General features: G+C 40.8%; 1 protein-coding gene across 3 annotated transcripts in view; it reads left to right on the top strand.

The window, feature by feature from the left end:
* The first annotated feature begins 5,962 nt into the window (after positions 1 to 5,962).
* Positions 5,963 to 13,848, top strand: part of LOC114481728 (glutamate receptor ionotropic, NMDA 2C-like) — a 50,442-nt gene continuing 42,556 nt past the window's right edge. For all 3 annotated transcript variants that reach the window (XM_028476743.1, XM_028476742.1, XM_028476741.1), the window contains exon 1: positions 5,963 to 6,998. The gene's annotated coding sequence lies outside the window, so the exon portion shown is untranslated. The remainder of the gene's footprint in view (positions 6,999 to 13,848) is intronic.

Here is a 13,848-nt window from a genome sequence, read left to right as displayed (position 1 = left end):
CAGTGTAATCGGCGTACCGGAAAACACGTGCAATGACAAACAGTTCTGCGCTGTTTATGAAGCAAATTGTGATGAATTGTTACATTTTTGTAACGCGTTATTTTCTTGTAATGAATTAATCGTAATTAAAGCTTTAAAGTTCCACCCCTAGTTCTAATATGATCTAATTACATAAAAATTTCCAATTGAAACACATGATTTTTGTCTGCAGAAATCATGTCGCCAAGCACGAAAATAGATTGATCCCTTTTCCTGACAGTGTCACGTTTCCCCCTGAGATCTTGTTGAAAAAGGAAAGTGCCGTACAATGTGCAGTTTGCCAGTGTTTGTTTCTCTTCCTCTAGCATCCGGTTTTGATTGTGAAAGTCCAAGCGCCATGTTGATGACATCAGAGGAGAAGTTCACGGCTGTAAACCTACTGTATATGTAATCAAACTACCGGTACACGGCCTCTGCTGGACAACTATCTGTATATTTCTAAACCAGAAGGACTGATCCTGCTTAGTTTCTTAGGGTGTATCACACCGGTTTAGTTCCGGACTTGGTTGGAATTTTATCACCTTGTTTTGGCTCGGTCTTGCTCTATTTCATCGCCGATACTTCTTGTGTTTGATCCGCTCTGACAGCAGTTGCATTCCTAATCGCTCTAGGCTTCAACTGGAAATGCTATGGGACAGACAGAAACAATCACTCTAGGATTTGTCTATTCGATTCGCTCTAGACTTCGTTTGTGTTCACACCACCCAAACGAGGCAGACTGTCAAACAAATCCTAGAGCAGGGTTCCCCAATCCTGGTCCTCAAGGGCCACTATCCAGCATGTTTTAGATGTTTCCCTCTTCCAACACACATGATTGAAATGACCAGGATCGTTATCAGGCTTCTGCAGAGCTTGATGATGACTGTATCACAACCCGTATATGGCTCTTCTTCAAGGGCCAGATCAAATTTTGCATCATATTACAAATCTTTATGTTAAGATGGACATATTAGTGAAAAACACTGAGTGGAAGAACAAAATTGAGTGTGTAGTTTCATTTAGCATCCACATGGAAAATAGTGATGATGTCTCCAGGCAGAGACCCTCAAAGGACTCCTTGTTTGAGCTGCTTCCCTCAGGACACTCAGAACTCTTACTCCTGCCACCGCTGGCTTTTAAAATACCGAATTGGGAGCTTGTCACTCAATGTTTGAAGTGTTTTTTAGTTGCTGGCTGTTAAATGATCTATCTGTATTTTGGGGACATATAGATCTCCACAGTAAAACATCAGGAAGAGGATTTAACATTAAGCTCTACCTTTCTTTGTGACTCACTGTAGGGAGGTGCTTTATCCTGATATAGTGATAAAATGAATTAATCAAGACAATTTGTGGCTATTATATCACAAAAAAAAAATTCAAGTTCATTCTTATCTTTCAAAACTGTAAAAAATAGAAACCCTTAATCACTACTCGGGTAGAAAATCTCCAGCCTCGGATCTCAAAGGAGGTAATTCAACAAGAATAACCTCCTTGATAAATTTCACACATGTCGACTTCCACAGTCATTAAAGCTGTAGAAATCATTCGGCATGTGTTTCCCTGCGACTGACAATACAAACTAATGAACGTCTATGTATGAAAACAAAGAATTAAGTCTGTGTTTCTGTCCCAGAGGGATTGATTTGTAGTGTTTTTAAATTAGCATTCTTCCTTGAGGACATCATTTATACGCATGATTGTGTGTAAACATAACACTGAGCCTAATTGGCGAGTAGGTGATACACGTACCCCGACACTGTGTAGTCGGGGTACGTCCGTGCACTGTGACCTGTAACAAATGAAACATGTAGTTTGAGATTGTTTATTATCTTCTATATTAGATTGTTTCTCTGGGTTTTCATTGAAGGAATACATCAAAACCAGGGATTTTACTCTGTGACCGCAGCCTGGAGGGGTCATTTGTGCTTCTATCTTTAATCTCTAGGTAGTCCGACTTATCCATTTCACACTATCAGAGCCATAAACACCATGCAAGGTGTTTTTCTAACCTCAGAGACCAATCTCAGTGTCTGTGTCATTGGTTTCCTTGTCAATTGAACAGCAGCAGTAAATATAACCCCAGGCTATATTTGATTCTTATTATCTAGCTGCTCTAGTTACATATTATATGTATGATTCATTTTGCATCCACACCACAGTAGTTACCTTGGGCTGGAGAGAAAACCAGGTGACACAATATGCCTGGATGTATTCCTTTCTTCATGGCTATGGTAACAACATTGTCAACCAGCATGGCTTACCTGCTGAGTTGGTTTTTAATAGAAGATACTTTGTAGCACACATGATTTAAAGGGTACCGTGTTTACCAATGTTTGATACAGGCAGTTATTCTGGAAGCACTCACCGGGCCAGTTCTAGGGGGCTAAGAGTGGGCTTGACGACCATAGCTCGGCAAGTTACAGCCTGATATAATGCTTCTGCATCAGATCGACGCCATAGCTGCACGTAGCTCTCTCCGTCAACGTAGATCCCCATGCCATAACCTGACTTTTGCCTCGCCAAAATCCTGACTGAGCTCTGTTTAGGGAGCCGGCTTAGCTTAGCAGAGGAAAATGGCGTGTAGTACGGTACAGACTTAGGGTTTTAAAGCTTCTTCTTGTTGTGGTTTCAATGACGTATAAAGGTATTTTAAATCGGAGCAGTGCGCAGCTCTGAACATCTTCTCCGTGGTGGGCTCCATGTTTGTTTTGACACTGTTTGGTGCAGGAGATATGACGTCTGTACGGCTTTGATTAGCTTTGTTTCTTTCGAAACGAGGAAGTGAGCAGAAATGGCGGCAATACCATACCCACTTCCTTACAAAAAGTAAGGAAGTGGGTGTGGCTTATTGCCAGGCTAGGTTTCTACCCTCTGGCGTAGATTCCGGGCCAGCATAGCTTTACCTCCCAAAGATGAAAAACTCGATGGAGAAGAAGTGAGCTCATTCGTCGTCTTTTGACGTGTGTGGAGATGTCACTATACTTGGGACATGCTGCAGTTTGCTCTGTGCATTAGGAGTGTGCAGGAGAGACGAAGAGAATATTCTAGTGATTCCGAGAAGGGAATTTATCATTATACACAATCTATTGACAGAGCTTGCAACCAAAAATCACACAGGTATTATTTAACTAGTGAAAAATCGTTGAACGTGTTTGCTGCTGATGTTCATGTCTCGATAACTGTGTAGAAACGTATAGAGCATCAGTGGATTTACCAACTCACTCATAGACTCACTGTAGTTGACAAATCCACATCCCACTGCTCATGTCGCTATAGCATAAATCCTCTCCCCAAATGTGTGGCTTAATTGTTCGCCCGTCGGCTGACGAGCTTCTCACAGTCGACATTATTTCATTACGCGCCGAATCAATTAATCTGTTAATCTGTGGACGCGATCGGGCCGCCGGCCAGCGAACATATGTTCTGCACCGACTGGTTTAGACACTGTCCAGCTGCCGAGATAAGGGAAACTATATCCTTTGAAACATCTGTTCTCCATTGTCTGTCTCCATTCATCAGAGGGGCCACGGCTGTGTCTGCTACGCACATCTCGTACAGGATACAAACACTTTTGTCACACGTCGCACATCTAAGACACACTACTCTAACACTCCACGGTATTTATAGAGCTGTGTTAAAAGGCTTGTCACCTGACCGAACCGCCTGGTGAGCAAAAAGGGAAAGAAAGCAGCTTTTATTAGAAGTGAAGGTAACTAGTGAAAGGTGGCGAGCACCCTTTAAAACTATGAAACGCCTGTCGTGAGAGAGTGAAAGCACAAGGCAGACTGCTCGTCTCTCTCCTGCCAAATTAATGCAAGCGAGAAGCAATCTGACTGTTTTCTCCCATTTCCCTCAAACTCAGCATTACTCATCACTTTCCCCTCCCAGCACACAAACTCACACTTAATACGCACACACCAATCCAGTGGGTTTTACCTAAAATCTTGATGTTTTGTGTTCATAGGATAAAAGCTGTGGGAATCGTAATTTTCTTTGACGTGAGAAAAAAGCAGCATAAGATTATTTATAGAGGATTTTTCTTTGTCCTGTAAAGCTTCCAGGCCTATTGTCTGTGGTGTTTACCTGTGTGTACACGCTATGAGTCATCTTGCCAGTGTTTAAGAAATCACTTTCTTCCTTTTGGGATAATCTATCAGTATGTTACAACTCAGTGAAGTCAAAATGACTAGCGTACTGTACAATCTTGGCAGAGGTTTTTCCAAAGCTGCCTTTCAGTGAGAAGATTACGGGTCCAATCCCACCAAGTCGTCGGTCTTTCCGATCTGAGGTGACAAGATTTCTCTGTGGGGGTGGAGCAGCGATTTCAAATGTGAAAATCATCTGGGGAAGGTAGGTGATAGCGCTCTAATTAGCATGTTTGTGATGTTTGATGTCAGCTAGTTATAGAAGCAGCAGTTAGCAGGAAGCTAAAAAAGTGAAGCGGGGTACACAAAGAATTTTTAAATCTGAAAAAAAAAGATGAGAGGTTGTGGGGGCGTGGCTTTGGACAGAGCGTGAAGCTTAGAGGAGGGCTGTGTTGGAAATGGCACACTGTACTATACGCTACATAGACCTGCTGTTTACTATATACTATAAGTATGATTAGGATGATGACTGTTCCAACTGAAGTATACTTCCAAGTTTCCCAAGATGCATTTGGAACCTACAATGACAAAAACCTGAAGCACACTGAGGCTAAATATCTCCACTGATTCCCCACCTTTAAAAGTTCTGAAAACATTTTAAGTGAGAAAGTGACCAAGTAGAATATCAACAGGTGCTCATTTGATCCTTAAAACTTGCGGAAACACATTTTATGCCGACATTTTGGAGATTTTCGGAGATTTTCGGCCATTGTGCTACTGACCAAACTTCAAAACGAGCCCTATTTACAAAAACTTTAAATAAAAGATGCTTTTGTTTTGAAAAGGGGATGTTTGACTTTTAGCTTGAAGTAGGTTCCAGCTCGCAATGCATCATGGGACGGTTGAGTCTGACGAGAGTGCCCACCGTGCATACTTCAAAGATGTCACGATATAGTATACATCAATCTAATGTGAACGCACTACATACTCATTTTGTATGAGTAGTATAGTTAGAATGCTATTTTGAAAACAGTCCACGTCTTAAAGAAGCGCCGCAACAAACTTGTTTTCTTAAAGATCAGTCCACAGTCAGGGACCACTATCGGAAGTGACCAATCTGGGTTATTGACAATGATGGGATGTTTTTTACAGTTGAGGAATCTGTTAGTGGCAATAATCATGGTTACCAGTAAACAACTTATGTGGCCGTGTGCATAGATACTGGAGTGTTGTCCACCTTTGTAATAAGAAGCTGGGATTCCTTTCATTGAAATGGAATTTAATAAAACCAGTTCTTATTGTTTGAATCCCAACGTCCAATGATGGCATATTGTAATAAAACCCTCATAATGTGATATATTATAACAGAAGCGGATCTGTCATAAGCCTCAAGATGAATCAGTAACAGGTACTTGTGGTGCAGCCATCTGTTAAACGTCATGCTAATGAACAATAAACCAATCCCTAGGGGTACAAACAGAACCCATTCCCCTAATAGGTTTCATTTGGACCTGTTGATGGTGACGAAGGAATGGGAATAAAAGCAAGAGGAGAAATGAAGTGACAGACGGTGATTTAGAGAAAAAGAAGGCAGGAATGCATGACAGAGATGAAGGTGAATAATACCCAGAAAACGGGAGCAAAAGTGGGCTGGGAAAGAAGGTGGAGGAGGTGGAGGAGGAGGAGGAGGGGTTGAAGTGAGAGAGAGGAGAGAGAGAAGAGGAGGATAAATCCTCTCACTAAAATTACCAGGACTCACATGCAGCCCCTCCTGTGATGGAGAGATACAGGAGAGATGGAGTTATAAAGGAAATGGAATGCAGGATTACAGGCAGATGAGTGGCAGCACAGCGCTGTGGGGGGAGAGAGAGAGAGGGAGAGGGACAAGTCGTGATGGGGGGGTTAAAAAACAAATCAGAGCAACAGGATGAGGACCTGCTGGTGCACAGCTGGCCCGACCCCGCAGACCTAACATCTGTCCCGCTGTTCTCGACCATCAGCAAACATCTGGAGAGGGAGCATCAAAATTCATCTGAGGAGGAATATCATCATCATCATCATCATCATCACAATAACTGAATAAGGAGTACCATCACAATCCAGAACAACTGGACTAGAAAAACTTTTGCTTCCAGCCCATGTGCAATTTCTGGGTGTTTTTCTTCTCCTCCAACTTCTCATGGATCTGTGGCCCCTTCAGCCCCCCAGGACTGGTGGGACAGGAAGGAGGGAGGTGGGAGAAATCAGCATCACTGGTGTGAAGTGTCATCGGTGCATTATTTTGTTCCTCCTCTCATCTGAGCAGCAGGGAACCTGGGGGATATAGACAGAGAGCTAAACACAGTGGGTTTACACACATACTCATCACACACACACACACATACACAAACATATGCTGAAGCTCTCTTCTCATCCAGGGGCTTCCACACCTCTCCTCTTCTTTCACCCTCATCTTCTCTCACTCTCCTCCTCCTTGTCTCCTTTCGCTGTCCTGTCTTCACCTTCTCGACCACTTGTGAACACTTTTTACTGTGATCCAGACAGGAACAAAGGAGGTGAGAGGAGACGGATTTAAGTCAGAAACAAGGGATAATTCCTCCTATTTGATAAAGAACCAAAGAGATCCCCCCTCTGGTTTGCAGTGACGTCCTTTCCTCTGGAGTGTTTTTAAAGCCTGGCAATGAGAACACACGCTCTCACTCTGGAGCTGAGACTTACGCTTAATGCAAACTCCTACAGGTGCTGAGAGGAAAGAGGGAAGCAGGTGAAAACCAGGAAGGAAAGGAAGAAAAAACAGGAAATAAGAGAGGAAATAAAGCCCAATCTGAGGGAGGACACCTGTGGAAATAATGGAGGAGCTGGAGTTAAAGGTGGATGACAGCTGAAAGCGCAGGTAAGTGTCACACATATATCATTATAGGGACCTCAATTGCTTTTTGCAAATGCTTTTTGACTAAAACTAACCTGACGAAATAGTAATTGAAGAGAAGCTCAATGTAAAACCTTGCCCTAGCCACCAATTCTTTTCAGGTATATCTATATTCACTGATAGAATAAGCAGCTCAGATCCACTACCAAAGTCTTTTTCTGCAGGAAAAAGATCCAAACAGTAGCAGAGCAGATGCACAGATCCATAACCAGAATCTGCAATGGTTCATATTAGCATTTTTCCTCTCGCTGTGCATGGGAGTAAATCCTATTACCTGCCTTTAACACTCACACGGCCACGGCTCATTCACTTCTACCTTCTGGATGTTACTTGTTGTATCAGTTGTTTGGTAATGCTCCATCAGTTTCTTTTTCCAGGCATCTGCGCTCATTTGTCTTTTATGTTTGATAAATTGTTTCTCTACTCCACTTTACATGCGTTACATATATAATTCTGCTAATCTAGCTGTGATGTGAAGCAGTGGTTCACAAATGTGGGTTCTGGTAATTTTTTTTTTACAGCTTAAATGTCAAATCAGTAAAGGCTAAATGCAAAAATATCTTCTATTGAAAGGAAATACTATGGCGTGGGAAATATACAGATTAACTCTTTCCACTTCATTATCACATTTCTTATGTGAGACAGACAAAATAAAAATAATTCTAGGGTAAAGAATTTCTGAATAATACTATACAACCTATAAATAAAGCATTTCATGAGTTCAAAAAGAAGAAGAAAAAGAAGCTTATCAAGTCCAACCCCCACTTATAATTATTCTATTACTCTTTAGCCAGACCTCCTCTCCCACACCCACCCAATTTACATGCTGGTAACAATATTTTGACTTCTAATTTTTATATAAATGAATTATTCATCACTGCATGGGAACCATATCTTACAATTTGGGGATGGGTGTATATTTCACTTTTTTTCAATGTGTTTGTGTGGTGGGTTTAGTCCTGCATTGAGAAGAAATTCATTCTTGTTATTCAGTGGTGGTTATTTAAATCCTTGTTGTGGCTTTTTTCAGTTGGTGTTGTTTGCTTCTGTTAGTCCCGTGTTGTGTTCTAATTATGGATTCAACTCTGTTAGTTTCCAGATCTCGGTGCCTGTGAGTGATTACGTTCGCTTCTGTTTTCACTCAGGTGTGCCTCGTCTCCTCATTGTCCTCCCTCACTGTTCAAAGCTGTGGTTGAATGTAGCGTTTGTCGGATTTTGAAAACCAATCCTCATTTCTCTGCTATTGCATCCCCTCTGAACATAAAATGGTGCAAACATGGATTTTTAAGCAACTAATATCTAATAATCACTGATTAATTTGATCCATGGTTTAATTGCATACCACTGGCTCAGAGTTAAAGGACCACATCTCATTTTCCCAACAGTTCCAACATGTTCAGGCAGTGAGAAGCTGGCCTTTAATATTTGGCTACTTAATGTATGTTGCATGTGGTCAGCTGATATGTTTGACATGAAATTGACTTGGTTATATATCCATACACCAATGCCAACTCTGTGCAATCATAAAGACGAGGCTTGAACAAAATGGCATGAGATTGAGTTTTCAGCACATGCTAAGTTTGGGCTACACTTCACATTGTGATTCACTGTTACCTGGTAGTGGCTCCACTTGGCTCGAATCAACCAAAAAGGGCAAGGTTGGATGATAAAGTGATGGAATGTTATAAATTATAAAGGGAGTAAGATAAGAGATGAATGTAATGTGCTTTATAGCAATGAAGACTATTAATAATTACTGCTCACAAGATAGTTTTTTACTCCAACACAAATGGGTTTGTCGATAAATGGTCATGTGACTTGACTTTTGGAAATGTTTCGTGCATTGCATTATGGGATTGGGAATCACTGACAAAAAAAAGCAAAGGTGGTGCTGAAGTGGAATATGTGATTTAACTTCATTCTTACCAGGACTTCATGTGTTTCTTTGTCAGGCAACAAAGACAGTGATTTGCTTTGACGCCATTTTTGTTGGTTTGTTTATGGTGCTCCTCTTGATATGACGTCACTCTTGCGAGACATTAAATTTCAGTCGTATTTGGGTGTTTCCATGGCGAACAATGCCAACATTCGCCATTGTTTTGGAACCACTTTCTATCCATCGAAACACCAGAAATATCAGTTGGACTGTGTCCTCTACCAGATATTGGGAGTTATCTGGATAAGTGAACCTTTAAAAGCTTGTAAGAAATGTCTATTCCCATTAATAATGTTACAGTAGGTCCATATGTATGGGCACCCCCATTTTTCCGATAATACACGATGAAATGCACAATCCAGATCCGATCCGGATGAAACTTGGTGGGATGAATGAAGAACCAATGCGACGTAATATCAATATACACACACACGGGTCCGGTTGCACAAGTATATACATATATAAATACAGTACATGTACACAAACACCTACATATGTATACATTCATACATGCAAGTATTAAGCATCAATAACATATTTTATTGTTGTGCATTATTCTATACAGTTAAGATGAACAGTTTATTTTGGTGTCAAGATATTTGATTGCCGTGTGAGTTCAGTAGGCCAAGCCGATTTCATCCATCTGAACGCCGTTCATCCCGTCCGATATGTCCAGCTCCCAAAGATTTCCTGTAGAACTGTCAAATCTTAAAGTGCGAGAACAGAAACCCCTGCAGAGCAAGCGCAGCCTTGTTCACACCCAGTCCTAATTATAGAAAATATATGTGGCGGACGTTATGTGACATGCGTCCTAATAAGCTCTGGGGGGGGGTTAAGCATGACACTCATGTTTAAATTTTTAAGTGATAGGTTGAATTCCTGTGCAGGGGGGCTGTCCGCGCACGGATCTGACATAACGTAGGACGAAGGGATGAATAGGAAAAAAAAAAAAAGATAAAATATTAATTCAGCTGATTTGATGATGACTTCAAGAGAGACTGATGGAAGTACTCCACTGACGGAAGTGAAACCTTTGTTTCTGACATGCTCTGATCTTCAAAGCACATCATGGAATCAGGCTAATGAGGAAGGAATATTGAAAACGTTGAAGGAAGGGTTTAAAATTAGAGATGTTAAACTTTAGATGGGTGAAGGACAACCTCAACCTCTCAACATAAAAAAGTCAAATGGTTTTTTTTCTTCCTCTAATCGACCACAGAGAAGTGAATCATTATTAATGCAACTTAAAGAAGTGTCCCACAGTCCTGCTCGCTCCTGACGGCCACATAATCACAATTTACATCAACATTCAGAATAATGATCAATCTGTTCATTATTGCCAGAAAAGAGCAAAGGGTTTTGCCCAGTTTTTGTTTATTTTCATTTTGTGTCTTTTTTTGAGCTTTAATTTTCATTTTTGAAAATCTGTTTCTTTTTGTGTGTTTTTTTTGAGTTTTTTTTACTTTTTTTTGTCTTTTTGTGTATTTTTGTGTGCTATTGTTGTTTGTGTGCTTCTGTGTTTCTTTTGTGGGCTTTTGTTGTCCCTTTATTGTGTATTTTTGGACAAATTTTGTGCGTTTCTTTAATAGTTTTGTATAAGTTTTTGTTTCATATAGTTTTTTTTGGTGTATTTTTGCTGTCTTTTGTGTCTTTTCAGACTCATATTGTGTGCTTTTGGCACCCTTTGTTGTTATTTTGTTTATTTTCATAGTCATTTTGTATATTTTCTGTCTTTCTGTGTGTTTTTTGACTAATTTTGTGTGTTTTTGAAATCATTTTTGTTGTTGTTTCCTATTTGTCTTTTAGCCTTGTGTGTGTGTGTGTGTGTGTGTGGTGGTCATTTTGTGTCTTTTTATGGGTGGTTATTGTAATTCTGTACATTTGCTTTGGGGCTACACAAAATTAGATCGAGGGATGCATGTTGTCCATGTCTAGTTTTCATTATATTCTGTATAATCTCTATGTATTGTTGACAAGAGAATACACTGCCCAATTTTTTTTTTTTTAATCATGATTAGCTCGCAGATTATTGTACTGATGATTCTTAATTTCCTGCAGCCTGTAAACATAAAGACTGACCTCTTTACTTGACTTATAAAAGTTATAAAATTGCACATTATCCTTATCATATGAAGAAAGCAAATGCAGGTCACCATGTATGCATCAATATAATTAAACTGTTATGTCATCATATATTGACCATGTGACTACATCCGTCGTTCTGGTTTTTTACAAAGAGCAACAACAATATTCCCACTGACCTAATATTTGGTTTATTGTCTAATATTTTCCCTCATATGCACAGTTATGGTCAGAGGTTAAAGCTTCCTCTGATAATCAAAGATCATCAGCGTCACCTGTGTTACCTCTGCAAGCTGCTGCTAATCAGCTCGCCAGTGAAAACGTGCAAAACCATCAGTGGTGAAAACTGATGATTATTTTATTTTGTTTATATATAGGTTTTATTACATGGAACATGTCATATTTGATTACGTAATGTTATCGATTAAAGACTGGCAGAGGTGTAAAGAGTACTGATATAGCCTATTCGAGTATAAGTAGCATTACTTTAGCTTAGCATTGTACTCAAGTACAAATAAGTCATACATAAAATAGTCATGTACAAGTAAGAAGTAGCTCAATGAAATAGTTCTCAAAGTTAAAGTTACAAGTTACTTTCACTAAATCAATAAATATTGCCACGGTTCCTTGCATACAGTAAACATTTCATGTAGAAACTAAAAAAGGAAGAGACCAAATCTTGCACAATTGAAACTTAATGTATTTCCTACAAATGCATCTGTATAAAATTAAATGTTTGTCAAAATGTGCAATTCTTTTTAAAAATACATTTTCATCGCACTCATTAAAGGCAAACTGTGTAACTTTTGGCCACTAGGGGCGCTAGACCTGTAACTTTCACGTCAAACGCCCCTAGTGGCCACAAGCGCTACAGTCAGTTGGGCCAACCGCTCTTGTCTTTTGATTGTGTATTCAGACAGTAGTTCACCTCTAACTTTGGGATAAGGATTGGCTCTAAGGGCTGGATCGGTCGGGCTGGGGTGCAAAGCAGGGCTGAGCTCACGCTGCAGCTGGAGGAGCAGCCGTCGCCGGAGGCACTTGGCCCTCTGTGGCGCTCCTCCCCACTCCCTGGCCTCACCACCATCTCGGCTCCCTTTGCTGGGGGTTGGCGTGGCGAGCGGGGTCAGGGCAGATGGGGGACGGGCGACCCGGTGTGCACAGGGCGGTGTCCGGCGGCGGGCGGGTCGGCAGAGGGGGCGGTGTCTTTTAGCCTCCTCAGAAGCAGTTTTAAACTTTTTGCTGCCTCGGCCATGACCGGGAGTCGAACAGGCAGAGAAATACTAGCAAAAGCCTTAGCCCAATGAGTATATCAGAGCCTGTGGTCACGTGACTGTCGTAAAGTGAAACGTTCTCCAGGCATTCTCCAGGTCACATGACCTGGCCAAAGACGGTCCATCTCTTCAAACTTGCATAGTCCGTCTTTCAAGAGGGAAGCCCCGCTTTGAGCATTGAAACTGTCAAGCACTGTATATTGGTCTGAGGAATCATTTAAAATCACACATATGGGTCAACTCTTTAAGTCAATAAGTCTGCGGTATGCCTTTGAGCAATGGAGGAAACACCTCAGACCATGTCAAAGGTGATATGATGCGGTATAACTGCTGTTAAAAATGGAACTGATTGTGAGCGCTCGCGCTGCACTTCAGATTATCTACATACTGGATAATCTATATGTTGAATGTAAATATATTAACGGTGGATAAAGGCACCAAGTAGTTTGCAGACATTCGACAATCAGGAAAAGGTGATCAAAGCCAGCAAAGGCTCACCAGTCCTACCTCCACAGTGATGATGTCATCAGTCCCAGCTCTCTAGTGATTGGCACTGGCGCACACGTGGCTGTGGTAGCTCTGAATTTTATGAAATAATTTATTAATGTTATTATTGCAGTCAAAACAAATCCAAGGTTGCACACCCTTGAACCAAGCAGCGGCCATGTTGAAAGTCTCAGGTCAGTCTGATCCTGATCTGCAGATATATTTGAGGAGCAGACAGACAGACAGGCAGAGCTTCCTTGCTTTTATAAAGAGTTGTGGAATATTAAGGGAGGGAGGAAACAGATTTTTTTTAAATGTTGGCCCTCTGAATGAGGCTAAAGGAATGTATATCATAGCAAAACCAATATAAAGTGATTTTTTCATAATACTGCCCCTTTAAGCAGATCTGAAGTATTTATTCAGTAGATAATATTGACAATTCATGAGAGATCTATGAGCCCTGATGGCAGTATAAACATGTAGGGAGACTAGAAAGATCTGGATCGTAGTTCCTCAGTGGAAGGTCACCCTTGTTGAGTATACATAGTTCCATGGTTGTTGTAATTGCAGCCTCAGAGGCAGACGCTCCCACTCCTTCACTCTAACGACTGTGTCCCCATTACACATCACTCAAACACAGTCAGACACGCGCACTGCTAATCTAAGGCCCCATTATGCTCTGTTTTTCCAGAGATTACTCTGTTAAATGAACACTTGACCCGCTCCTCACTCAAATGATTCGTCAACATCAGCATGTCCTTTTGTGCTCTCTGGTTTTGTTTAATCTGGTTTTAGCACAGCATCACTGAGGTCTGGATGCCCCACATTATTCCACAGAACAAATGTGAAGCTTTTGTCCCATGAGTCTATAGGCATTTATAACAAACAGTTTAAACCCTGCTCATTATTTCATCATCAAAAAGAGTGAGTGGTTTGTTATTTATTGTGCTTTTGTTGTCCTTACAAGTCAGTGTATTTTGTTTTGCTTTTTTGTGTAATTTTATTGTTCTCTTTTAGTTTAGTTCGATTTTATTTATTT

The sequence above is a fragment of the Gouania willdenowi genome, chromosome 19 (assembly GCF_900634775.1).
Source record: "Gouania willdenowi chromosome 19, fGouWil2.1, whole genome shotgun sequence".
NCBI lineage: Eukaryota > Metazoa > Chordata > Actinopteri > Blenniiformes > Gobiesocidae > Gouania > Gouania willdenowi.
Note: the sequence above shows the minus strand (reverse complement) of the source record. Positions and strands in the feature narration are given on the sequence as shown.